Raw genomic sequence first — 26,453 nt, forward strand, 5'->3', positions numbered from 1 at the left:
CCAAATCTTGCGTGGATGTACGTCTAGGGTAGCCTAAGAGGCGTGTGAAGTTTCGTCCCCAACAGGGTTTAGGATTTAGGGTTCAAGGTTTAGGGTTTAGGGTTTAGTCGTGCTAGTAGGGATTGCTTCTACATGGCGCAAACCAAATCAGTTGGAGACCAAATCTTGCATGGATGTACGTCTAGGGTAGCCTAAGAGGCGTGTGAAGTTTCGTCCCCAACAGGGTTTAGGATTTAGGGTCCAGGGTTTAGGGTTTAGGGTTTAGGGTTTAGTCGTGCTAGTAGGGATTGCTTCTACGTGGCGCAAACCAAATTAGTTGGAGACCAAATCTTGCGTGGATGTACGTCTAGGGTAGCCTAAGAGGCGTGTGAACTTTCGTCCCCAACAGGGTTTAGGATTTAGGGTTCAGGGTTTAGGGTTTAGGGTTTAGGGTTTAGTCGTGCTAGTAGGGATTGCTTCTACATGGCGCAAACCAAATCAGTTGGAGACCAAATATTGCAAGGATGTACGTCTAGGGTAGCCTAAGAGGCGTGTGAAGTTTCGTCCCCAACAGGGTTTAGGATTTAGGGTCCAGGGTTTAGGGTTTAGGGTTTAGGGTTTAGTCGTGCTAGTAGGGATTGCTTCTACGTGGCGCAAACCAAATCAGTTGGAGACCAAATCTTGCGTGGATGTACGTCTAGGGTAGCCTAAGAGGCGTGTCAAGTTTCGTGCCCAACAGGGTTTAGGATTTAGGGTTTAGGGTTTAGGGTTTAGGGTTTAGTCGTGCTAGTAGGGATTGTAAAAATGTATGCATTTGTCCTTCCACGTGGCGCATGCCAAATCAGTTGGAGACCAAATCTTGCGTGGATGTACGTCTAGGGTAGCCTAAGAGGCGTGTGAAGTTTCGTCCCCAACAGGGTTTAGGATTTAGGGTCCAGGGTTTAGGGTTTAGGGTTTAGGGTTTAGTCGTGCTAGTAGGGATTGCTTCTACGTGGCGCAAACCAAATCAGTTGGAGACCAAATCTTGCGTGGATGTACATCTAGGGTAGCATAAGAGGCGTGTGAAGTTTCGTGCCCAACAGGGTTTAGGATTTAGGGTTCAGGGTTTAGGGTTTAGGGTTTAGTCGTGCTAGTAGGGATTGTAAAAATGTATGCATTTGTCCTTCCACGTGGCGTATACCAAATCAGTTGGAGACCAAATCTTGCGTGGATGTACGTCTAGGGTAGCCTGAGAGGCGTGTGAAGTTTCGTCCCCAACAGATAAGTCCACGTGCATATTTCATTAGTACGTGCGCCATTTTTCATACGTAGTCGTGCTAGTAGGGATTGTAAAAATGTACGCAACTGTCCTTCCATGTGGCGCATACCAAATCAGTTGGGCACCAAATCTTGCGTGGATGTATGTCTACGGTAGCCTAAGAGTCGTGCGAAGTTTCATTCCCAACAGATAAGTCCACACGCGTATTTCGTTAGTACATGCGCCATAGCTCATAACGTAGTCGTGCTAGTAGGGATTGTAAAAATGTACACATTGTACCTTCCATGTGGAGCATACCAAATCAATTCAGACCAAATCTTACGTGGATGTACGTCTACGGTAGCCTAAGAGCCGTGCAAAGTTTAATCTCCAACAGATAAGTCCACATGCATATTTGGTTAGTACGTGCGCCATTTTTCACACGTAGTCGTGCTAGTAGGGATTGTAAAAATGTACGCATTATACCTTCCACGTGGCGCATACCAAATAAGTTGGAGACCAAATCTTGCGTGGATGTATGTCTAGGGTGGCCTAAGAGTCGTGCGAAGTTTCATTCCCAACAGATAAGTCCACATGCGTATTTCGTTAGTACCTGCGGCATAGCTCATACGTAGTCATGCTAGTAGGGATTGTAAAAATGTACACAGCTGTCCTTCCATGTGGCACATACCAAATCAGTTGGGCACCAAATTTTGTGTGGATGTACGTCTACAGTAGCCTAAGAGCCGTGCAAAGTTTAATCTCCAACAGATAAGTCCACATGCATATTTGGTTAGTACGTGCACCATTTTTCACACGTAGTCGTGCTAGTAGGGATTGTAAAAATGTACGCATTATACCTTCCACGTGGCGCATACCAAATAAGTTGGAGACCAAATCTTGCGTGGATGTATGTCTAGGGTGGCCTAAGAGTCATGCGAAGTTTCATTCCCAACAGATAAGTCCACATGCGTATTTCGTTAGTACATGCGCCATAGCTCATACGTAGTCACGAGTGCTAGTAGGGATTGTAAAAATGTATGCATTGTACCTTCCACGTGGTGCATACCAAATCAATTCAGACCAAGTCTCGCGTGGATGTATGTCTAGGGTGGCCTAAGAGTCGTGCGATGTTTCATCCCCAACAAGCAAGTCCACACGCGTATTTCATTAGTACGTGCACGAATTTTCTTAGTCACATTTTTAAAATGTCCTAAAGCACAAAACAAATTACAACATTACTACTAATAAACAATTTTTTGTATTACAAACACAACAAATCCCATTGAGAAGACATCGGACATCATGTAAAAAATAGAATCTAATACAATGATGTGTATGAATGTGTATACAGCCATCATAGTGAAATACAAAATATGAGTCCATGAAAATTACAATGGTACGATCACACAGTGAGCCTATACATATCGAATACAAAAAAGTGTAATCAACTAGTGATACCCACTAAAAATCAATCTGATCAACTGATGATCCCAAAAAATATGATATGTAATGTGCTACTCCTCAGGATCAGCTTTCATGCCAATAGTTGCAAGTATGCTCTCGTGATCCGCCACTGCAAGGCGCCATCGTGGAGTGGACGTTGCCTTGCGAGTGCGAACACGACTCAAAGTAATCTTGATCCCAACAACAAGATGAGAATACATGTATGCCTCCTGATCTGCCATGTACTCCTGGAACTCAATATAGCGACCACGCCTCTATATCTGCTGAAAATAGTGGCCACCTACGATCATGCTATGAGCATTGAAGTGCATCCCATGCCCATCCACTGTATCCTCATTCAGCACACTCTTCAGCATAGAGCATCGCAACAAGTAATAATCCACACCCTCCTCATTGCCCTCTGAAGCAATAACCGCGAAGATATCACCAATACGCAAAATATCTGTAAGCTGGTCATAATCTCTAGAGGAACTGAATCCCGCATCCTGATCATCATGTATCTCCTCCCAAGGCTGGAAGGGAGAAAGCACTCGCCGTACCCATGGATCGGCCCATGGGATCATGGAGCACCCTCCCCAATCATCATCAATGCATGCAGAGCAAAAACATGCAAACCGTCGAGAAAAGATCGCGGGGTGAGACTCACCTACGCTCCTGATGGAATGGAAATCAAGAGTGCCAGGCACAGAACGACAATCAAAAGGCCTCGACCGATCAAGACTCCCAATGTCCATGTACCAAAAATACCGGCTCACCACCCTATCGTCACGCGACTGAAACGAGGACGTAGCACTAGTGGTGCTGGCTGCACCACCGCACCACATCATGTGCATCCTTGAAGTGATCGGCACTGTGATGCAACTGGTATCGACGCAAAGCACGCTTCACGCAAGCACCTGCACCATCGTGCTCTCCCTTACCGTGCCCTGTCTCGAAGTAGCTCCATGTAATCGGAATGCCTGTCTCACGGTGCCATCTGCAGAACCAATAAAACTGTTTAGCGGATTTGAACTAACCACCACAACCGTCTGACCAGATCCAGCACCGCTGCCATGTGACACCATGATCCCTCAAGAAACTATCATGCAAAGTGAAGCAATGCTGCACAAAATGGGCATCATCATCACTAATGTAGAAGTGATACTCTCGCACAATGATGCGTGAGTCCATGGTGCTATCAATGCCATCCACATGAGCCTGTGCATGACGATAGCTAATGTGCACAAATATAGCAACCTGCAATATGGCATTGAAAAAAAATATGACTATTGAAATAATTCAATATAATGAGGCGGGGAAAAAATCAATACTCAATCACACGTCACCTGTTCGGAGAAATAATACTCTGATTGGATCTCATGCTATGGTGCAAAGGTGTAATTCTCCGCAAAGTCCACCACTGAGACAACCACCCCTATAGGAAATGTCCTCAAACATGCACGAAACTGACGATCCTCCCATTTCGTAGTGTGCGAGTGGCATATGTAGCGGTACAGCTTCCCTCGAAAACAGTCAATGAATACAACACATGGTGTCTCCTTCCCCACAAGCTGCAACCTCCTCAACTGTGCACCACCATCTAATGTCAAGGTACAGTACTCATACTGCTGCCAACGAACCATCTGCACATCACAAGTATCTAGTGCAACTCGTGGCACTCTAGCAAAGTCACCACACAAAGTACACGTGCCTTCCACACAATCAAGGGAATGGAATAAAGCATCACCATCTCGTGTACACAATATGGAATGAATGAAGTCGCGAGGGCTAGTAGGAACCACTCCCCTATGACCATCAAGGGAACGGAATACGTCATACATCAATCCAAAATCCACATGGTAGCGACAACAGCATGTGTCACGCTCCTGAGAGCATCGCACAAACCATGGCCTGCATCGCTCAAATGACCTCTACCCAATCTTGAACTCCGGGTGCGCCTCTACAAACTGAGTCTGGGTACACTCCAAAAAACATGCACCATGCTCAATGTACACACCGCGTGACACCCTCTTCCGTAATGCCTTCTTGAACACCGGGGATGCTCTGCAATGCTCCTCCCAAAACTGTTGTATGAAGGACCTAGAGGAATCATCCAACAATCGATCGCTACGAGGTGCACGACCACTCGAAGCCCAAAGAGCATCAGTCTCACTATCCTCTAGACTCTGCCTCCTAATGATGCCTGCTCGCAATGTGCGCGGTGCAATCTAAAGAAGACATGAAGCGGTACGCACATGGCCTATCATATGAGGTCTACTAATGGAAGCCACAATAGCACGACGTGCTGCCAAGGCATCACTGGAGTTCCTATGCTTAATAGAAGCATAGGAACGTCGAACACTGCTAAGGACCTCGCTAGATACTCGGGGGGGTCACTTATCATATGTAACCCTATCACGTGAGTTCAACAAAAAAGGATTTTTTTTATTTCTAAAACTTACAGAAATAAATATACATAAGGGACTATTTAAAATAGTTTTGGAAAAAATTTACAGATTTGTATAGAAAAGGGGTACATTTTATTAATGAAATTTTTTACAGATAAGGGACTTTAAATATAGGCCTTGAACGCACGTGATATAGAGGGTTTATACATAGTGACCCCCCCGAGGCTAGATACAACCCTATCTCTACGTGCACCAAGACCAGCAAGCCTCCTACACTCTGCCAAGTCAGGGTGATCAATCAGGGACGTAAGAAGAGAAGACTGCGAAGCTGGCGTGAGGTCACAAAAAAAAGACTGCACAATCTTGCTAGTACGACGACAGATAGTGGACTTCGGCAAGTCACGTCGTGAAGCAACACTGCTGCTGCAAGGTAGGGCAAGGGGATCAATGGGAGATGGTAGGGTGGACGGGGGAAGGGAGGTGCCAAGCAGAGCGGGGGGAGGGGGAGGGGGAGGGGGAGGGGGGAGGGTGGAGGGGGAAGAGGTAGAGGTGGAGGCCAAAATGTAGGTGGCTAGGGGAAGGGCGGAGGCTAGAGGTAGGGGAGCGGATGAGCATGGGGGGACAATGGAGGTGGGGGTGGGGGTGGAGGTGGGATGTAGAGGTAGAGCTGGAGGTGGATCAGTGGTGGCAGCATGAGCTCGAGCTCTAGAGGCTCTCTTGCGCTCACGAGCCTTCCGCTTGCGCTCCTCGTCAATGAGATTTGGGGGGGGGTTCCTACATCTTTCACGTCTACTAGCTCTACGGCTTTGAGAACCCATTCTCAATGAAAGTAGGATGGAAGGTGTGACAAAGTGATGAGGAGGCAAGAATGGCTAAGAATGGGTGAAATGAACCAAAACGTGGTGTCTTATAGAGAGCCTCAACTCATCCACTAGATTGCTCTTAGATTGCTCTTCATTATTATTGGTGGAGAGGTGCTAAGATTGATACTAATTGGCTAAGTTTTGGTGGAGAGGTCTTCTATGCCCAGAGCCCCGATCATATACCTTGATCAGACCTTATACCTCGATCGAGGTATTCAGTGCATTACGCATGTATGTATGAACCTCGATCGAGGTATGTCTAGGTGTCCTCGGTCACATACCTCGATCGAGGTATTGTATGCCTCACCCAGGTTATATACCTCGATCGAGGTATTGTATGCCTCGCACATCGTCATGTGTATACATCTGGCTGATGTGGCACCATGCATGGTCATGATGTGGTAATATAGTCTCTTCCTACATGGTCATGATGTGGTACTGGGCCTCTTCGATGACATTGAAAGGTGATGTGGCATGATGAGTTGGCATTCATGAGGTGGTAGATTGACATGGCAAATTGAGGTGGAGGGATTGGTGACGTGGCAAGGTTGAGGAGGTATGCCAACGTGGCATTATGTGATCACATGGCTGATGATGTGGAATGATGAGGTGGCACATGTGGCAGCATGTGTGGCAATGTAAGGTGACATGGCAAGGAGTGATGTCACATCTGCTTTATGAGATGGCACCACGTGGTCTAACAACGTGGCATGGTTTTGATGACTCAGCCTTCCACATGGGCAGCATGCAGACTCCAAAGGCTTGCCACTAGGGTCGGTGATGCTCCTAGCCTACCTCACCAAGCCTAATACCAAGCCTACCTTATCTTGGTATTAGGCTTGGGTGGCCCTTTTTCCCCCACAAAAGGGAGATTTAACTGTTGGAGGCCATATCATACGTTTCCCTTACTCAAATTTAACCAAAATTTTTTCCTCTTATTCATCATGCAGAGGACTAAAAATATTGACATTTTTGAAATGTTTGGTTATGTTTGAGAATTACTAGATTTATTTTTAATATTGTTTGTTGATCCTCTAAGGAGTAAAAGTAAAAATTAAACTTCAATCTTCCTAAATCTAACCGTTGGATTTGGGATTTGATGATTCAACCACACACCCTTATGTGCCTACTAACCTTCCACCGAATTGGATTTGCTTAATTATTCAAAATACTAAAAAAATGTGGTGTGCTACTAAAATGCATGTATTTTATGACTTTATTTATTATCAATAATTATTTATAATTAGATAAATCATTCAAAAAATTACCAATAAATCAAGTTAAGCTCTACATAATGCAAAGAGACCACTTACAAAGTTTCAATAACATTTAATCTAAAATGAGTGAGAAATTTAGAATTTAATATGACACTCTTTGTTCGTGACAAACGTGTGACCACCCTGGAACCATGCCGTGTGACACAAAGAAATTTTTTCTGTGTGCATCGAATTTTCGATCAGACTATACGATTGTGTGCACAATAGCAAGTGTGATGTTGTGTCAGAAGACTTCAAAGACTAGATCCATAGGGAAGTAGGTGAGATTTGCATTTTTGTGTGCTAAAAAGCTTGTTTTTCCACCTCCTAACTCGGGGGGGTCACTATGTATAAACCCTCTATACCACGTGCGTTCAAGGCCTATTTCTAAAATCCCTTATCTGTAATTTTTTCATTAATAAAATGTACCCCTTTTCTATACAAATCTGTAAATTTTTTCCAAAACTATTTTAAATAGTCCCTTATGTATATTTATTTTTGTAAATTTTAGAAATAAAAAATATCCTTCTGTTGAACTCACGTGATAGAGTTACATATGATGAGTGACCCCCCCGAGCCTCCTAAGGATTGGGGAGTGAACAAAAAGTGGACACCCTTAGCTTGCTACTTCCCTTTAAAGAAAAAGCAATTCACACTTTCAAAAATAAAGCACAATTCACACCATTAGATCTTTTGAAGTTCAACATATACTCTTATGACACATGGCTGAAGGAGGGCTTAGAAAACTAAAACTTCCCTCTAGGCTGCCTACCATGATAAAATATTATTCAAATTGATAAAGATGGAAAAATCCCCATATGCGACAATAAAAAGCAATCAATGTCATTGGATGGTCATGCACATACATGTAGGTCATCCATGTTCCCTAGTGTGGAAAGAGTGGTGCAAGAGTGCAAAGCTCCATTACAAGATGTATTCTAATTACTTTCATCCATCTATGCAAGTAAATGTTTCAATTTTCAATTTATAAGTAACAACGATGAAACTAGATATTGCATAAGATTGCCCAACTTTCCCGCCTAGTGCATCCCTTTAGTTTCCCTACTTTGAGACTTGATTCCCCACCAAGGCAATGGTGATGGCTCTCTCAACTCTGAGGGAAGCTACGATGTTTTAGGGTGAGCCTAGCTCCTCATAGCTATGGCCAACAACACCCTCAATTGGTAAGCTCATAATTGATTTGCCTCTTTTGCATCCCTTTTCTTGCTAATCACTCTGAACATGCCTGTGTGCAGGCCTCAAAATATTTTATACACACTGCTCCCAATCCAAGCTTCGCTTTACAAAAATTGTAATTACAACTTGTGAGAGTTTTGTAGACAAATCGAGATCCTATGGGTAGAATACTGGGAGATGTTGAGGCGCAACATGAAGAATGTAGAGAAAGGATTATCCACTTTAATCTAAAGCCTCAAAACATTTTGCTAGATGCCCGAGTTTCCAGCCAAGGTATTGGATTTCATCCTTGCAAAGGAAATGAATCGAGACCAAACTTGAGTGGTGACAAAAGTTCATGGGATGCCCAGTTACATGGCACCAGAGTGGCTTCGATAGTTGGGTGTGAATGAGAAAAGCAATGGTTACAGTTTTGGCATGGTGGTTTTAGAGATTGTAAGCAACAGAAGAAACATCAATCTGGCATTGGCGTCAACAGGCTACAGGCTGGTATTTCCCAGCTATGGCAATGCGCAAGAGACAGGAGTGCTAAAGGATGGTTGAGCTCCTTGATCCCAGATTTTCAACAGTGCCAGTAGATCAAAGTTGATCAGGAAGCTATGATTGAAGAAGAAGTTTGGATAGCTTTAGAAGTTGCAGAGCAAGCTCCTCGCTATTGCCAATAACAAAATCCATGAAGATGGGCTTGGAAATGAGGTGAGTCTTGTTGCTCATTCCCGATTCCTGACCTCCATAGAACTTCTCATCTCTTCAGTAGGTACCTTCTTGTCCATCTCATTGGTAACTTTATGTTAGAGCCTTCTTCTTTTGTTGGTTCATAAACAAGCCAACACGCCATTCGTTGAAATGTTTTTTAGAGGTGGAGCTTCCGGATACAAGTAAGTGGGACATGGATGCCATGGGAATGAAGAACGACAATGCCTATTTAGTGAGAGTTTCGATAATGCTACCAATTCGATATCTTCTCATAGTCGATCCATAAGGGACATGGCATAGGCACCCATATCTTTGGGTCATCATGTCTACACCATGTCTGGTCTCACAACTTGCAAGGCCTTCTTTCCTAGGTACATTTCTTCTTCTAGTCTATCCATTTATGTTTTCTTGTCCATTTCGAATGGCTCTAGTATCATACAATGCCTCAAGACTCTTCCATTCAAGAGTTTTGCTAGTATGGTACAATGCCAAGGCCCTTCCATCCACCATCTTTGATATCGTACAATGCCAAGGACATGCCATCAAGCAAAGACTCCTCAAGTCCACTTTCACCTTTACCATTTTACTTCTTGTAAGAGCCTTTGTGCTCTTTTGCAATACAAGATTTATATTGAACTAGCTTTAAGAGATGGACACATGTCTTTAGGATGTTATTAAATTGTGTTGTTTTGCTCTTGGATTTTAATGCCTCAATCATGGGAGCATTGTGCCGATCTCAGCATCTTGTAGTATCCATTCCTAATAAACTGGGAATCTATGTCATCCCTCCTAAAAGTTGAATGAGTGAATCGGGCTTTGTACTACTCTAGGGCTCTTTCTTTCATAACTTTCTCTAACTTTGTTTACTTACCATTTATTTTTTATATGCATTATCTTTTAAGTATTTCCCTCATCTTGATTTGGAACGTTCTTTTGGATAGCATGTAGCACATCCATGTGGCTCATTCAGAATAAGGCTTTTCTAGTATCTACTCAGTTGTTGCCAGCCCTAGTGTTCAGTTCTATTCTTTAAGTGATTTGTCAAGGCCATAAAGCAATAAACAATAGATAGTTAGTTGTCCATGTACATCTGTTGACACACCACAGTCCAGATGCACGTCATAGCTGAGAGAGGCTTGGAGAAATGAGACTAACAAATGGGCAAGAGCAGCACTAAAGCGGAAAGGGCAAGCTTTCGAATCCCATTTTGAAGGTCAAGAATGAACATTTTCATGTTTTTAGCCATGCATCCTTCATTTGGTTGAAAAAAATGTACCTATAGACTTCTAGTCATGGAAATGGGACTCGATGGCCACCATACTTTGCAATGGACTTACAATCACTTACGTTGAGGCCCATGCAAAATATCACGTCTACCAAATCCCATTTGCATGGTCAGGAAATAACATTTCCATGTTTTTACCCATGACATATGCTTGCCCATGGATCCTCTCTTCTAGTTTTAGAAAATGCATCGGTGGTATTGTAGTCATGAAAATGGACCTATAGTGTCCTCAATATAGCTCCATTTTCAAGACTAGAAGACCACCAATGCATGTTTTTAAACCAGAAGAGAGGATGCATGGGTACAATTAGGAAATGCTCATTCTTGACCATGGAAACGGGATCTAATGGCCATTATATTTTGCACAAGCCTCATAATGGCCATCGGATCCCATTCAAATTGTCAAGAATGAACATTTCCATGTTCTTGCCCATGCATCCTCTCTTCTCGTTTAAAGAAATGCATTGGTGGTGTTCTAGTTATGCAAATGGGACCCAATGTCCATTATACTTTGAAATATACTTAAACATACCTCCATCGGGGAGTGTGCACAATATCGTGGTGGCCATAGAATCCCATTTGCATGGTCAAGAATGAACATTTCCATGTGTTTGCCCATGCATTCTTCTTCTAGTTTAAAAACATGTGCCAGTAGTCTTCTAGTCATGCAAATGGTATCTGATGGCCATGATACTTTTCAAGGGACTTAAAATATCTACACTAAGACCTGTGCAAAATATCGTGGCCATCAAATCCCATTGTCATGGTCAAGAATGAACAATTCCATATTTTGGCCCTTGCATCATCTCTTATGGTCTAAAACAATGTACCAGTGGTCTTCTAGACATGCAGTTGGGAACTAATGACCATGATACTTTGTAAGGGACTTAAAATCACCTAAATTGATGCTTGTGGAAAATATAATGGCCATCGGATCCCATTTCTAGCTCAAACATGAGCATTTCTATTTTTGCCCATGCATCCTCTCTTCTCATTTAAAGAAATTCACCAATGGTCTTCTAGTCATGCAAATGGGACCCGTTGTCCATGAAAACTTGAAAGAGAATTAAACTCACCCCATTTTAGGCCCGTGAGAAATATCATGGCCATCCTATGCCATTTGCATGGTCAACAATGAGCATTCCCATGTTTTCTCTTCTAGGTCCAAACGATGCCTCGATGGTGTTCTAGTCCATGAAAATGGGAATCGATGGCCATGATACCTTTCAAGGGACTTGGAAACACCTACATTAATTCTGGTGTGAAATATAATGGCCGTGAGATCTCATTTGCATGGCCAAGGTTAAACATTTCAAGTTTTTTTCCCATACATCCTCTCTTTTGGTTTAAAGAAATGCACCGTTGGTCTTCTAGTCATGCAAATGGGACCTGATGACCATGATACTTTAAAAGTGACTTACAATCACTTACATTGAGGTCCCTATAGAACATCATAGCTATCAAATACAATTTTCATGGTAAACAATGAGCATTCCCATGTTTTTGGCCATGCATCCCCTCTTCTAGTTAAAATAAAAGCCTAGGTGGTATTCTAGTCATGAAAATGGAAATCAATGGCCATGATACTTTGTAAGGGACTAAAAATAAACTATATTGAGGCTGTTCAAAATATCATGGCAATCGGATCCCATTTGAATGTTAAAAAATGAGCATTTCCATGAGATTTCCATGGGTTTGGCCATGCATCCCCGCTTTTGGTTTAATGATTTGCCTCGATGGTATTCTAGTCATGAAAGTGGGAATCAATGGGCATGATACTTTTCAAGAGACATATTATAACTATATGAAGGTATGTGCAAAATATCATGGCCATCAGATCCCATTTGCATGGTCAAGAATGAACATTTCCTTGTTTTTGCCCATGTATCCCCTCTTTTACTTATAAAATTCCTAGATGGTATTCCAGTCATGCAAATGGGACCCAATCACCATGATACTTTGAAAGTGAATTTAAATAACCTAAATTTAGGTCCTTGAAAATAATCATGGCCATCGCATCCCATTTGCATGGTCAAGAATGAACATTTCCATGTTTTTGCCCATGCATCCCCTCTTCTAGTTCAAAAAAATGCCTCGATGGTATTCTAGTCATGAAAATGGGACTCTATGGCCATTTTTACTTTTTAAGAAACTTTAAATCACCTAATTGAGGTCCTTGAAAAATATCAAGGCCATTAGATCCCATTTGCATGGTCAAGAATGAACATTTGCATGTTTTTGCCCATGCACCCTTCTTATGGTTTAAAGAAATGCACCTGGAGTCTCCTACTCATGCAAATAAGATCCGATGTCCACCATAATTTTCAATGGACTTACCATCATTTAAATTGATACGCATACAAAATATGTTTGAAAGAGGCTTCCAATGATCTTTGTTGCACTCATGCACGTGGTTATGGATGAGACACATTGTTGCATTGTTCAGTTTCCATATACACCATAGAGCAACTTGTTGTGTGTGTCATCGAACCTACACCACTATTACAAGGTCTCACATTTTGCAAAAAACCATTTACAATTTTACACTCAGCATCTTGGGATCTCTGAGGTGTGACTATACCATTGGTTGTGGGCTGGGGTTGTTGGTGTGCTACTATATAATTGACTTGACTGTCTACACCTCTAGGTACATCTCTAGCTAGAATGGCCATTACTCTCTCAACTCCTAGGCCCTTTCATTTTACAATTTTCTTTTGAGGATCACTCGCAAATGCCTTTGCATTCTTGTGCTAGACCGTGTGTAGTCTTTATGGAAAATGTTGCGTTTCCACATTTTTTAAGTTAACATCGTAACATAATCCTGATCCTTTGTTGGATTTCACCCTCCCTTCTCTAGAGCCATGGTTGCTGGCAAGGCTATAAGAGAAACATTGGCAAATTGGAATGAGTAATATGTTGATCTTTCTATATTTATGTCTATAGCATATAATTTGAGAGTCAGACAAATAGCAATCTTTGGTTTCAAGTTACACATCTAGAAAATAGATGTGGCAAAACTAACTTAGGGCTATAAGCTTGCTAGACCTTGAGAGAAATCATCAAATTGTCTTGCCCCCTCCTGACATGATCGGATGATCATGGACATGGTTATCTGCCTATTAAAATCGTTGTGGTATGGCACCCTGCCTTTTCCCACATCCCTCTCGCTCTCTCTTGAGTAAGCATCTATCTGCCCCATGATCATTCACAATAGAATGACAAAACAAGCCCATTTCATACCCACTAAGACCCGGTATTCAGCATCACAGGTTGCTTGGCAATTCATTAAGCATGTCTTTAAGCATCATGGTTTTCCTCAAGATATTGTTGACGACGGAGATGCAAAATTTATGGGTCACTTTTGGCAAGAGATATTTACAGCCAGTGGGTACTCACACGTAGCACTGCTTACCATCCTCAAACTGATGGACAGTCAGAAAGGATGAACAAATGGGTGGAGGAATATTTGAGGCAATAAATGGTTGTCACTTGCTGAATTTTGCTAGAACAGTACTAAGCATCTCTCCATTGGCATGAGCCCGTTTGAGGCAATGTACGGATGCAAGGTCGGGATGCCTTCTTCAATTGCTGACATGGCTGTGAAAAATCAGCAAGCATGAAATGAGTTGGAGAGGATGGATGCCCTTCTGCAGTTGGCAAAAAGAATATGCAGGATGCCCAAGCCAAGCAGAAGAAACTTGCAGATGAAAGCATTAGATATTTGTCTTTCAAAGAGTGAGATTATGTGCATTTGTGTCTCCATAAGAACCGTTATGCCTCGCTGAAAGGTAATACCAACACAAAGCTTGCTGATAGGTATTATGGTCCTTACAAGATCATCCGCAAGGTTGGAGAGATAGCATATCAGTTGGAGCTACCCAGTACCTCCAAGATCCATGATGTTTTCCATGTGTCTTTGCTGAAACTACATGTTGGACAGCATGTCCATGTTTTTCTAGAGTTGCCACCTATGGATGAAGAGGGCCACATCCTCTATGTTCCGGAGCGCATTGTGGGTTTCAAAGACCATGTACTTTGAAACAAGACCTACGTAGAGTATCTTATCCAGTGGCGGGGACTCCCTGAGGATGAAAATTCATGGCAACCAGAAAGCATTGTCTAGGACCACCCCTATCTCCTACCGGATTGATTAGTAGTTTCTGTTTGCTGCACTTTTGGACAGCCATGCTGTGAAATTTTGAGGGCAAAAATCTATGGGAAGGGATGGCTGTAATGAAGGGAAAAAGGGGGCCAAGTTAGAGACCCTTTACGTGGAAAATGTGGAGGGACTATATAAGTCCCCATCCACCCCCTACTATGTACTTTTTTATGTAACATGTAATCCTATCTACTCCCACCTCCTTCCTCCTACGTGCTGCCTACACTCTCTCTCCCTCTCTCTCTTCCCCTCACTCCTCTCCCAATCCTCTCCCTCTACCCCCTTCCCTCCTATCTCTCTTTCTCCTCTTCCTCCCCTCTCCTGCCATCTTTGGCCTTCACCAATTCAGCCCCAATCCCCCTTCATTGCATCAAGTTTCTTTTCAGAGGCTGTTTGGAAAGATGTGGTCCAATACGTTATTCAGTGCTTGCCAAGCCAAAAAAATCAGGTGGATAGTAAACTTCCAATTCATACCAGAAGGCAAACGGACACAGGTGGACATTAGACATACCTAACATGAGTTTACTAGACCACTACAAGGCATAGGCCCTTTTTCGAAGAAAATACTGACGCTTTTTACATTAAAATTTTTTTTTTCACGGGCACAAATGTCGCTATAAAAGTCGCTAAAAGCGTCAGAAAAGAACCATCGCTATATAGCGACGATGACAAATGTCGCTATATAGCGACACTATTAATCGTCGCTATATAGCGACACTGGTAAACGTCGCTATATAGCGACGATTAACAGAACTTAAAAAAAAAGGATTAGTGGGGCTAAACAGGGCTTGCTATGGGCCTATTTAGCCCCACTAATCCTTTTTTTTTTTGGTAATTACAAAACAAAGGTTTTTTATAACAAAATTTCCCTTGTGAAAAGGGTGATACAAAATCGCTCGAATGAAATGATCGAGCAACAAAAGCATATACATGTTGGACATATACAACATTATTTGTAACAAAATTACCCTTTCAAAAGGGCGATACAAAATTGCTCATACGAGCGGATATACAAAATGACATATAGGGCGAAGAAAATGCTACTACCACTACTACTACTACTACTCATCCGAATCCGAACCATCCTCGTCTTGTTGGCCTATTCCTTGGTCCTCGTCAGCTGGTTCTTCTTCCACATCCTTGTCATGTGCGTCTGATCCCTGGCCCTATTGATCGCTCGCGTCTGATGATGGGATGCTTGAGCTTTGACCCTAAGAGTGAACCATATAAATTGAAAATTAGATTGGAACTTAAAGAAAAAAACAATTTTAAAAGTGAGATTACAAGTAGGAGTAGACTTATACCGTGCGAGCAGCCACCTCAATCCAATCGACCGTCGCTCCCATTGCCTCTTGCTCAATAAACCATGGCTTTGTTCCTATCCAAAATGCGCATCGAGTCTCTGCATCTGTAGGAAGACGACCCATCGCAGCTTGCTGTAAATCCAATTTATGAGAGTTAGAGTTAGATAAAGTGCATGTAATATGTAGTAAAACAAATAGAACAATACATTAAATGAGAAGAAGTAGACTTACCATGGTTGCCTCGAATGCTAACCGTCCGCCTGCACCAAAGTGCAAAGTACCTACAACGTCCAGCCGTCTCTTCACAGCCCTCCTCTAACCCTCGAACAATTCAAGCTGGTCCCTATTCTGCTTCTTCAAGAACTTCCAATCAGCTTTGTCTGCCTAGCTGGGTTAGCCAACCCCTTCGTGATGGAAGTACGCAAGGTTGATCTACGATGCTTCAAGACCAAACCCATGCGCTATCACATATAATCGTCATTAAACTCCCAATTTGGCGGGTTAGGGTATTTTTGTTTTAACTCATCGATGACCGCCTGCTTCTTTTGGCCATCTTGATACTACCAATCGGTATTTATGCCGCTCTTGAAGTGATGGCTCATCAACCTCCTCATGGTGGCCATCACTTCTTTGCCCTTTCTATCTTCTATTATCTCTCCGGCAGCTGTGATTTGATAGGAGAGATCCCCTGATGAGTAAGGAGGACTGACGGTAGCAGAGTCAGAACGAGTGGAAGCTGCACGAGCGCCTTTGAAGCGAGGAGTAGTAATGGGAGTAGGAGAGGGAAAGGGACCTGACTGATACTGTGTCTCCGGACCAAGTGGAGACCTGTAGGAACGTGAGTGTGCTGACTCGTCCACATCTCCCGAGTCAGCACAACATGAGCCGCCCTTCCTACTCTTCCTTCCCTTACGAGAGGCATGCGCAGGTGATGACCCCTCGATCGAACGGGCACGAGGGGACGGCTGGGTAGTACGTCCACCCATCGGTGTAGGGGAGGGAATTGCTAAGGTCCTCTGAGATAGCAGAGAGAAGAATCTCGCTGCCTCCTCATCGTTCATCTGTGCTACAAACTCGTCGGGACTCCCGACAAAGCCATGCGCGGCTAGCAAAGGAGTTCCTCGAGGGGTAGTCGCAGTGCTACGTGGAAGAGGAGTCAGACCAGGGGTAGTCGTAGTGCTAGGTCCGAGAGGAGTCGGACCAGGGGTAGTCGCCTAAGAGGAATCAAAGTCCTCTGGATCATAAAGATCATGAGCTCTTCTCCTGTGAGGCTGTTCGTACTCATCGGATGAGCGACGTGATCCCATATCTAACATAAACACAAACACAAAAATAAAAAACAAAAAAACAAACATAAGCATAGGCATAGGCATAGGCATAGGCAAAGACGGAAAGAAGAGGAAGAAGAGGAAGAGGAAGAGGAAGAAGAGGAAGAGGAATCTGAAGAAGAGGGAGAGAAGAGGGAAAAGGGAAAAGAGAAGGGGGAAGAGAAGAGAAAGAAGAGGGAAAGGAAAGAGAAGGGGGAAAGAGAGAAGAGGGAAATGAGAGAAGAGCATAAGAAAAGGGGGAAATGAGAGAAGAGCATAAGAGAAGCGAGAAATAGAGAATAAGAGGGAAAGGAAAGAGGGAAAGGAAAGAGAGAAGGGGGAAAGAGAGAATAAGACAAGGGGGAAAAAAGAGACATATGCTCATGCTTATGCATGAGCATATGTCTACTTCACTTATGCTCATGCATAAGCATAAGCATGAGCATATGTCTCAATTTCTTATGCTCATGCTTATGCTTAAGCATAAGCATAAGCATAAGCTCATGCTTATGCTTATGCATGAGCATAAGAGAAGGGGGAAATAGAGAATAAGAGGGAAAGGAAAGCGAGAAGGGGGAAAGAGAGAATAAGAGAAGGGGGAAAAAAGAGACATATGCTCATGCTTATGCATGAGCATATGTCTACTTCGCTTATGCTCATGCATAAGCATAAGCATGAGCATATGTCTCATTTTCTTATGCTCATGCTTATGCTTATGCATAAGCATGAGCTTATGCTCATGTATGAGCATAAGCATAAGCATAAGCTCATGCTTATGCTTATGCATGAGCATAAGAGAAGGAGAAGAGAAGGGGGAAATAGAGAATAAGGAAAGCGAGAAGGGGGAAAGAGAGAATAAGAGAAGGGGGAAAAAAGAGACATATGCTCATGCTTATGCATGAGCATATGTCTACTTCGCTTATGCTCATGCATAAGCATAAGCATGAGCATATGTCTCATTTTCTTATGCTTATTCTTATGCTCATGCATAAGCATAAGCATAAGCTCATGCTTATGCTCATGCATGAGCATAAGCATAAGCATAAGCTCATGCTTATGCTCATGCATGAGCATAAGCATAAGCATAAGCTCATGCTTATGCTTATGCATGAGCATAAGAGAAGGGGGAAATAGAGAATAAGAGGGAGAAGGGGGAAATAGAGAATAAGAGAATAAGAGAAGAGGGAGAAGGGGGAAATAGAGAATAAGAGAATAAGGAAAGGGAGAAGGGGGAAAGAGAGAATAAGAGAAAGGGGAAAAAAGAGACATATGCTCATGCTTATGCATGAGCATATGTCTACTTCGCTTATGCTCATGCATAAGCATAAGCATGAGCATATGTCTCATTTTCTTATGCTCATGCTTATGCTTATGCATAAGCATAAGCATAAGCTCATGCTTATGCTTATGCATGAGCATAAGAGAAGGGGGAAATAGAGAATAAGAGAATAAGGAAAGGGAGAAGGGGGAAAGAGAGAATAAGAGAAGGGGGAAAAAAGAGACATATGCTCATATGTCTACTTCGCTTATGCTCATGCATAAGCATAAGCATGAGCATATGTCTCATTTTCTTATGCTCATGCTTATGCTTCCCCCTTCTCTTATGCTCATGCATAAGCATAAGCTCATGCTTATGCTTATGCATGAGCATAAGAGAAGGGGGAAATAGAGAATAAGAGGGAAAAAGAGGGAAAGAAAGAGAGAAGAAGAGGAAAAGGAAAGAGGGAAAAAGAGGAGAAAATAGATTGAAGGAGGGAAGAAGGAAAGAGTTTGAGGGGAAAAGAGGGTTCCTACGCCCATCACTTAAGCTTAAGGCACTAGCTGCAGGCCAATGCAAATAAAAATAATAATAAATGGAATAAAGAGGAAGCATTTACCTGAAATAGTACATCCCGCTGGGTGTCGTGGATTGGCCCTACAAAAGAGAGGAAACAACCCATTTTTTCAAATAAGATGTTAGAGGAAGGAGGAGATTATAAAAGTAACTTCTTGAAAGGAGGAGATTGAGGAGACAAGGAAAGGAGGAGATTGAGGAGACAAGGAGAAAGAGAAGGAAGAAAAATACAGAAAAAAGAGATGAGTCTTCTTTCTTTCTTGAAATCTCGTTTTTTGTTTCAATCCTTTGAAAACAAGCATGAAAACTAGTTTACAGGTTTAGCAATACAAGGAAAAGCACTCACAAAACTAAAGCTAACAAACAAACAACCTACATTGTTAAAACAAACTCACCTCTTGAAGAACTTCCTTTCAAGAGACCGAAGAGGGAAAAGGGTAGAGAGGGAGTACAAGAGCTAAGAGAAGGGTGAGGAGTGGGGAATAGAGTGGGAGGTCGTCGGAAATACGTGGGAGGTCATCGAAAATAGGTGGGAGGAGAGATTGGCTTGCTTACTTGAGAGATTAGAGAAGAGGCTAAAGAAAGCACCGTGCAACGAGAGTCTCGGGTTTTAACCCATAGCATCGCTATATAGCGACGCTTATATAGCGACGTTTTTAATTAAAAACATCGCTATATAGCGACGGAACAGAGCAAAAAGGTCGCTATATAGCGACGCTTAAAGTCACTTTTTTGTTATAGCATGAAAAAAAGCTCATAGATGCTATTTTATAACTGTTAATATCTCTTCTTCATGCTTATGTTGTGATTTTATAAGTGTAGATAGAAGGGACGAGTGGAAGCTCGTCCGATGATGCACCAATGCCCGAGAGCACGAAGTGGCTTACGGAGAGGTTAAACTGTCATTGCACTCATTGCAAGCGAGAAGTACGATATCAACGTCGTATTATCATGCGCCACTTGTAGATGTATGGGGAGGAGCCGGAACCAATACCCACCATTGGTGTTGCACGTGTTGATGGACCATCGGTAGTTCAAAGCTATTTAAGTTTCAGTCTTATTGTATACCAGGAAATACAAGATCTTATATTTACAAGAAATCTTAAAACAGGATGAGGAGGGTGACTAGGGTACGCATATACCTTCTCACTTTCAGCAAGACTATAGTCTCCCGGATGATGACGAGAGTATGGTCGACATGATGAATTCCATTTTTAGGGGCACTACATCCCATGTACATGTGATGTCAGAGTCTGAGGTCAAAATGCGAGAGTTGCAATCAACACAATTATACGAGGGTGCTAGGATGTCTAAACTACGTGCTTGTCTCTTAATCTTGAATCTGCAAGTAAAGTATGGGTGGTCGGATAATTTATAGATTAATAATATATATTTTTAGCAAAATTATATTTTAACATTAGTTAATAAAAATTTATTATATTATGGAGTAAAAATATTATAAATGGATTTCTTATATTAATAAAGTGTAGTGCGAAGAGTATTTTGAAAAGATTTATGATTAAATTTTGTTTTGAAGTTGTTGCATACGCAATAGGTAGGGACATTTGAGTGGTTTTGAGGTTGATAAAGAAATTTGTAATAAAGTATCGTGAGAAGAGTTCTTTGGAGAGATTTATGATAAAATTTTGTTTTGAAGTTGTTGAGTACGCAATAGGTAGGGAGGTTTGAGTGGTTTTGAGATTGAGAGAGAAATGTGTAATAGATTGTTTTTTTTTTTAAAGGAGTTTTTTGGAGAGATTTATGATAAAATTTTGTTTTGAAGTTGTTGCGTACGCAATAGGTAGGGAGGTTTGAGTGGTTTTGAGGTTGAGAGAGAAATGTATAATAGATTGTTTTTTTTTTTAAAGGAGTTTTTTGGATAGATTTATGATTAAATTTTGTTTTGAAGTTGTTGCATACGCAATAGGTAGGAGGTTTGAGTAGCTTTGAGGTTGAGAGAGAAATTTGTAATAGATTGTTTTTTTTTATTGATGAGTTTTTTTTAGAGATTTATGATTAAATTTTGTTTTGAAGTTGTTGCGTACGCAATAGGTAGGGTTTGAGTGGTTTTGAGGTTGAGAGAGAAATTTGTAATAGATTGTTTTTTTTAAAAGGAGTTTTTTTGGAGAGATTTATGATTAAATTTTGTTTTGAAGTTGTTACGTATGCAATAGGTAGGGAGGGGTTGTGAGAGTTTGAGTTAAAAAGGAAAATTTGTGGAAAAAAAGATTTAATGCTAAAATGGTTTTTTAAGTTGTTGCGTACACACAAGTTTTTGAGAAAAAGATCGGATTTGAAAAAAAATTCAAATTTATAAAAACTTGATTCTTAGAAGTTCTTGCGTACGCAATAGGTTAGAAATGAACTCACTTCTTGCAACATTTTGAAAATTTTTGAGAATCCTGCAACAGGTTGATGAGAGGAGAGAAGCGTGGAGTGTAAACGAATGATCTTTGAATGAAAGAGAGAATGAAGAATGTTCTACTTATAGTGAACCTAAAAGAACTAAAAAAACCTTAAAAACTAAAAAAAGCTGACTTGACCTAAACGCTATCCATTTCCTATAAAACTCTACTCCTCATTCTGTCTCACAACTCTCTTATTCTCTCTCACAACTTTCCTGGAGCTCCACCACCTCTCCACTCAGGTACTCCCTCCCTCCCTCTTCTTCAACTTCCTCTGTCCCCTCCCTTGCTCTCCCCTCCCCTCCCCCTCCCCTTCCCTTCCCCTCTCCTCCCGCTTCTCCCCTCCCTTCCCTTCCCCCTTCCCCTCTCCTCCCTGCCTTCCCTTCCGCTTTCGCTCCTCTCCCTCCCCATGGGCCCTTCCCCTCCCTTCCTCTCCCTCCGCCTCCCCGCAGGCCCCTCCCTCCTGCCGTTCTTCCCTTCCCTCCCTCCCCCTGCCCCCTTTCCCTCCCCGTCTCGTTGCCTTCCCTCTGCCCACCCCGCCCCCTTCCCCTCCCCCTTGCCCCCCGTCTCGCACTGCCTTCCCCTCCCCCTTGCCCGCCCCCTCCCCTCCGCCCGCCCCCTTCCCTTCCCCCTTGCCCCCCCCGCGCCCGCCCCCTGCCCCTTCCCCTTCCCCCCCCTCCCCGTCGTTGCTCCCCCTTCCCTTCGCCCGCCCCCCTTCCCTTCCCCCTTGCCCCCCCCGCGCCCGCCCCCTGCCCCTTCCCTCTGCCCGCCCCCCTTCCCTTCCCCCTTGCCCCCCCCCCGGCGCCCGCCCCCTGCCCCTTCCCTTCCTGCGAACCCCCCTGCCCCTTCCCTTCCCCGTTCGCGAGAAGGGAAGGGGCAGGTGGCGGGCGCGGGGGGGGGGCAAGGGGGAAGGGAAGGGGGGCAGGCGGAGGGAAGGGGTGGGAGGCGGGCAAGGGGGGGGCGTGGGGAGGGCAAGGGGGCGAGTGAGGGGCGGGGAAGGGGGCGGGGCGAAAAAGGGGGAGGGGGCGCGGGCGGGGAGGGGGCATCGCCCCCCTCACCTGTTGCATGCGCAACAGATGGGGGCGGGGGCAAGGGGAGGGGCGGGGTGAGGTGCGAGGCAAGGGGAGGGCATCGCCCCCCTCACCTGTTGCGCATGCAACAGGTGCGGCGGGGCGGGGGCAAGGGGAGGAGCGGGGGGAGGTGCGAGGCAAGGGGAGGGGCAGGGCGGGGCGGGCACAGGGGGGCAAGGGGGAAGGGAAGGGGGCGGGCATGGGGAGGGCAAGGGGGCAGGCACGGGCAAGGGGGAGGGGGCATGGGGAGGGCAAGGGGGCAGGCGCGGGGCGGGGAGGGGGAGGGGGCGCGGGCAGGGAGGGGGAGGGGGGCATCACCGCCCCCCTCACCTGTTGCAGCCCTCACTTGTTGCGTGCGCAACAGGTGAAGGGGGAAGGGGGAGGGGAAGGGTGCGGCCACGGGGAGGAAGCTCGACGAAAGGGGGGAAAGGGGAGGGGAGGGGAGGCGAAGAGGGCAGGCACGGGGAGGGGAAGGGGGCAGAGGCAAGGGGGAGGGGAAGGGGGCGAGGGGAGGGGGTGGGGGTGGGGATGGAAGGGGATCCCCACCTCTTGCGTACGCAATAGGTGGGGGACCGGGCGGGGAGGGGAGGGGAGGCAAAGAGGGCAGGCACGGGGAGGGAAAGGGGGCAGAGGCAAGGGGGAGGGGAAGGGGGCGAGGCGAGGGGGTGGGGGTGGGGATGGAAGGGGATCCCCACCTGTTGCGTACGCAATAGGTGGGGGACCGGGGCGGGGAGGGGAGGGGAGGGGAACCCCCACCTGTTGTGCACTTGAGGGCCCCTCCCCCGCCGTCATCCCGTCCCCTCCTGCTCCCCCCTCCCCGCGACTTCCCTTTCCCTCCCCGCGCCCTGTCCCGTCAAAATTAAAAAAGTTAAAATAAATAAAAATTTAAAAAAATCAAAAAATTAAATTAAATTTTAAATATAAAAATAAACTAATTAATTAAAATAAAATAATTAAAAAAAGAAAAAAATTATTTTATTTTAAAAATTAAAAATAAATAAAACTTAAAAGAATATTTAATTAAAAATTTATTTGATATTTTGAGTTTGAAAATCATTGTAATTCTCACTTTTTATTTTTGATTGTTTTTCAGAAAACTATGGCTTCCATGGCTTCCAGTTTTGGTTCCAAGGTGTCTTTCAAATACCTTGAACTTATATAAGCTTCCATGGCTTCCAATTTTGGTTCCAAGGTGTCAGGAACCTAGTAGCAAGGTCCCCACTTACCAAGAACTTGGTCATGAGACTCTAGAGCAGCCTACTAGTCAGGTGCTTGGAACTGAAGAGCAAACTACTGAGGACCTTGCTACTGAGACTCCAGTCTTAGAGTAGCCTATTGATCAAGACCCTGGTAGTCAAGGGCCTGGCATTGAGGACATTGGTACTGAGTAACATGATGGCTAACGGCTTTGTAATCACAAGTTTATAGCGAATATCTAATAAAAAGTTTACTACTTTTTTGATTTCTTTGCTCTCGTTATTGTGTATAAAGATTGTTTATGAGGGCCATTTTATACTTAACGGTGTTTTTTAATACCAAGTGTGGAGTATATATATGTACACTACTTACACATAAAAGGATTTATCTACACTACCTTTCTAAGGGCTTTATGTACACCACCTTTCTAAAAGAAATGGTCATAAAGGTGTGCACACCACTTATACATAAAGGTGTTTATTTACACCACCTTTCTAAGAGAATTGGTCATCTATTCTTGGTCATCTATTGATGTTCTTAGGTGATAGTAGCTCAATTCACAAGAAGTTATGAAGATGTTTATGTAGACCACTTTGTAAGAGAATTGGTCATCTATTATTGGTCATCTATTATTGGTCATCTATTGATGTTCTTAGGTGATAGTTGCTCAATTCACAAGAAGTTATGAAGATGTTTATGTAGACCACTTTGTAAGAGATTTTTGTGAAGTTATGAAGATGTTTATATAGACCACCTTTGTAAGAGATTTGGTTATGCATTGATGTTCTTAGTACTTAATCATTAAATCTTTTGTTTTGAGTTGGCAAATCTAGTTCAAAAAATAACATTACTAGTATATTCAAAATTTTTGGACTGTTTTTTAGTCCATTTCTCAAATTGGACTTTACACAAGTCCAAAAATTTTGAATAGTGTGTTTAAATGATGATTCTCAAAACAAACAATATCCAAATAATGAGTCAAATTAATGCAAGAGCTAACCTCATTAAGGCCGAGACACTTGTATCTGACCACCCATACTTTACTTGCAGATTCAAGATTGAGAGACAAGCACACATTTTAGACATCCTAGCACCCTCGTACAACTGTGTTGATTGCAACTCTCGCATTTTGACCTCAGACTCTGACATCACACGTACATGGGATGTAGTGCCCCTAAAAATCCATCATGTCGACCATACCCTCGTCATCATCCGAGAGACTATAGTCTTGCTCAAAGTGTGAAGGAATATGCCTACCCTCATCAGCCTCCTCATCCTGTTTTAAGATTTCGTGTAAATATAAGATCTTGTCTCAAGGTTTCGTATCATAATGGTATCCAATATTATCCACGAACTTAAATAACTTTGACTTATCGATAATCCATCAACACGTGCAACACCAATGGTGGGTACTGGTTTGGGCTCCTCTCCATACATATGCAAGTGGCGCATGATAATACGATGTTGATGTCGTACTTCTCGCTTACAATGAGTGCAATGACAATACAACCTCTCCGTAAGCCACTTTGTGCTCCCGGGCATTGGTGCATCACCTGACGAGCTTCCACTCGTCCCTTCCATCTGCACACTTATAAAATCACAACATAAGTTGCAAGGAAATATATTAACAGTAATAAAATAGCATCTATGAGCTTCTTTTTTGAACTTTAAATAATAAGTGTCCTGAAGCATCACTATAAAGTGACGTTTTGCTCTGTTCCATCACTATATAGCGATGATTTAATCTGTTTCATCGCCATATAGAGACACTTTTAAATATAAGCGTCGCTATATAACAACTAACCAACGTTGCTATATAGCAACGCTGTGGGCTAAAACCCAAAACCCCATGATGCAGCGCTTTCTTTAGCAATCTCTATTTTGAGAAAAGCAATCTCTCCTCCCACCTATATCCGACAACCTCGCTTTCCTCCTCTCTATTCTCCACTCCTCACCACTACTCACCCCTGATCTCCTAACACTTGTGCTACCTCTCCACCCTTCTCCCTCTTTGCTTGTGTGAAAAGAAGTTTTTCAAGAAGGTGAGTCTCTTTGAGCAATGTAGGTTCATTTTTTATGAGATCTCATTTTGTGAGTGTTGAAGCATGTTTCTCCTTGTATTGCTAAGGCTATGTGCTAGTTTTCATGCTTGATTTTCAAGGGTTAAAAACAAAAAACGAGATTTTGTGAAAGAAAGAAGACTCACCTCTTCTAGTCTTTTTTGTATTTCTCTTCCTCCGCTTTCTCCTTGTCTCCTCAATCCAATCCCTTTGAGAAGTTGCTTCTTTAAACTCCTCCTTCCTCTAACTAGTTATTTGAAAAATGGTATGTTTCCTCTCTTTTGTAGGGCCAGTCCACAAAACACCGAGCGGGACTATTCTAGGTAAGAAAGTGCTTCCTATTTTTTCCTTTTGTTATTTTTGTTATTTGCATTGTCCTGCAGCTAGTGCCTTAAGCGTTAGCTGCAGTGATGGGCATAGGAACCGTCTCTTCCCCTCTCTTCCCTCTTCTATCCCTCTTTTTTCCTTCTTCCTTCTCTTCTTTTTCCCTCTTCTTTTTCCCCTCTTTCAATCTCTTTTCCCCTCTTCTTTTTCCACCTCTTTCAATCTCTTTTTCCCTCCTTTCCTTATCTTCTTTTTTCCCTCTTTCAAACTCTTTTCCCCTCTTCTTTTTTTCCCTCTTTTAATCTCTTTTCCCCTCTTTCAATCTCTTTTTCCCTCCTTTCCTTCTCTTCTTTTTTCCCTCTTTCAATCTCTTTTTCCCTCTTCCTTCTCTTATGTTTATGCTCTCTCTTTTTCTTTTATGCTTAA

This window comes from Dipteris shenzhenensis, chromosome 32 (genome assembly GCF_047967505.1).
Source record: "Dipteris shenzhenensis isolate YYH24624 ecotype China chromosome 32, Dip_SZ_1.0, whole genome shotgun sequence".
Taxonomy (NCBI): Eukaryota; Viridiplantae; Streptophyta; class Polypodiopsida; order Gleicheniales; family Dipteridaceae; genus Dipteris; species Dipteris shenzhenensis.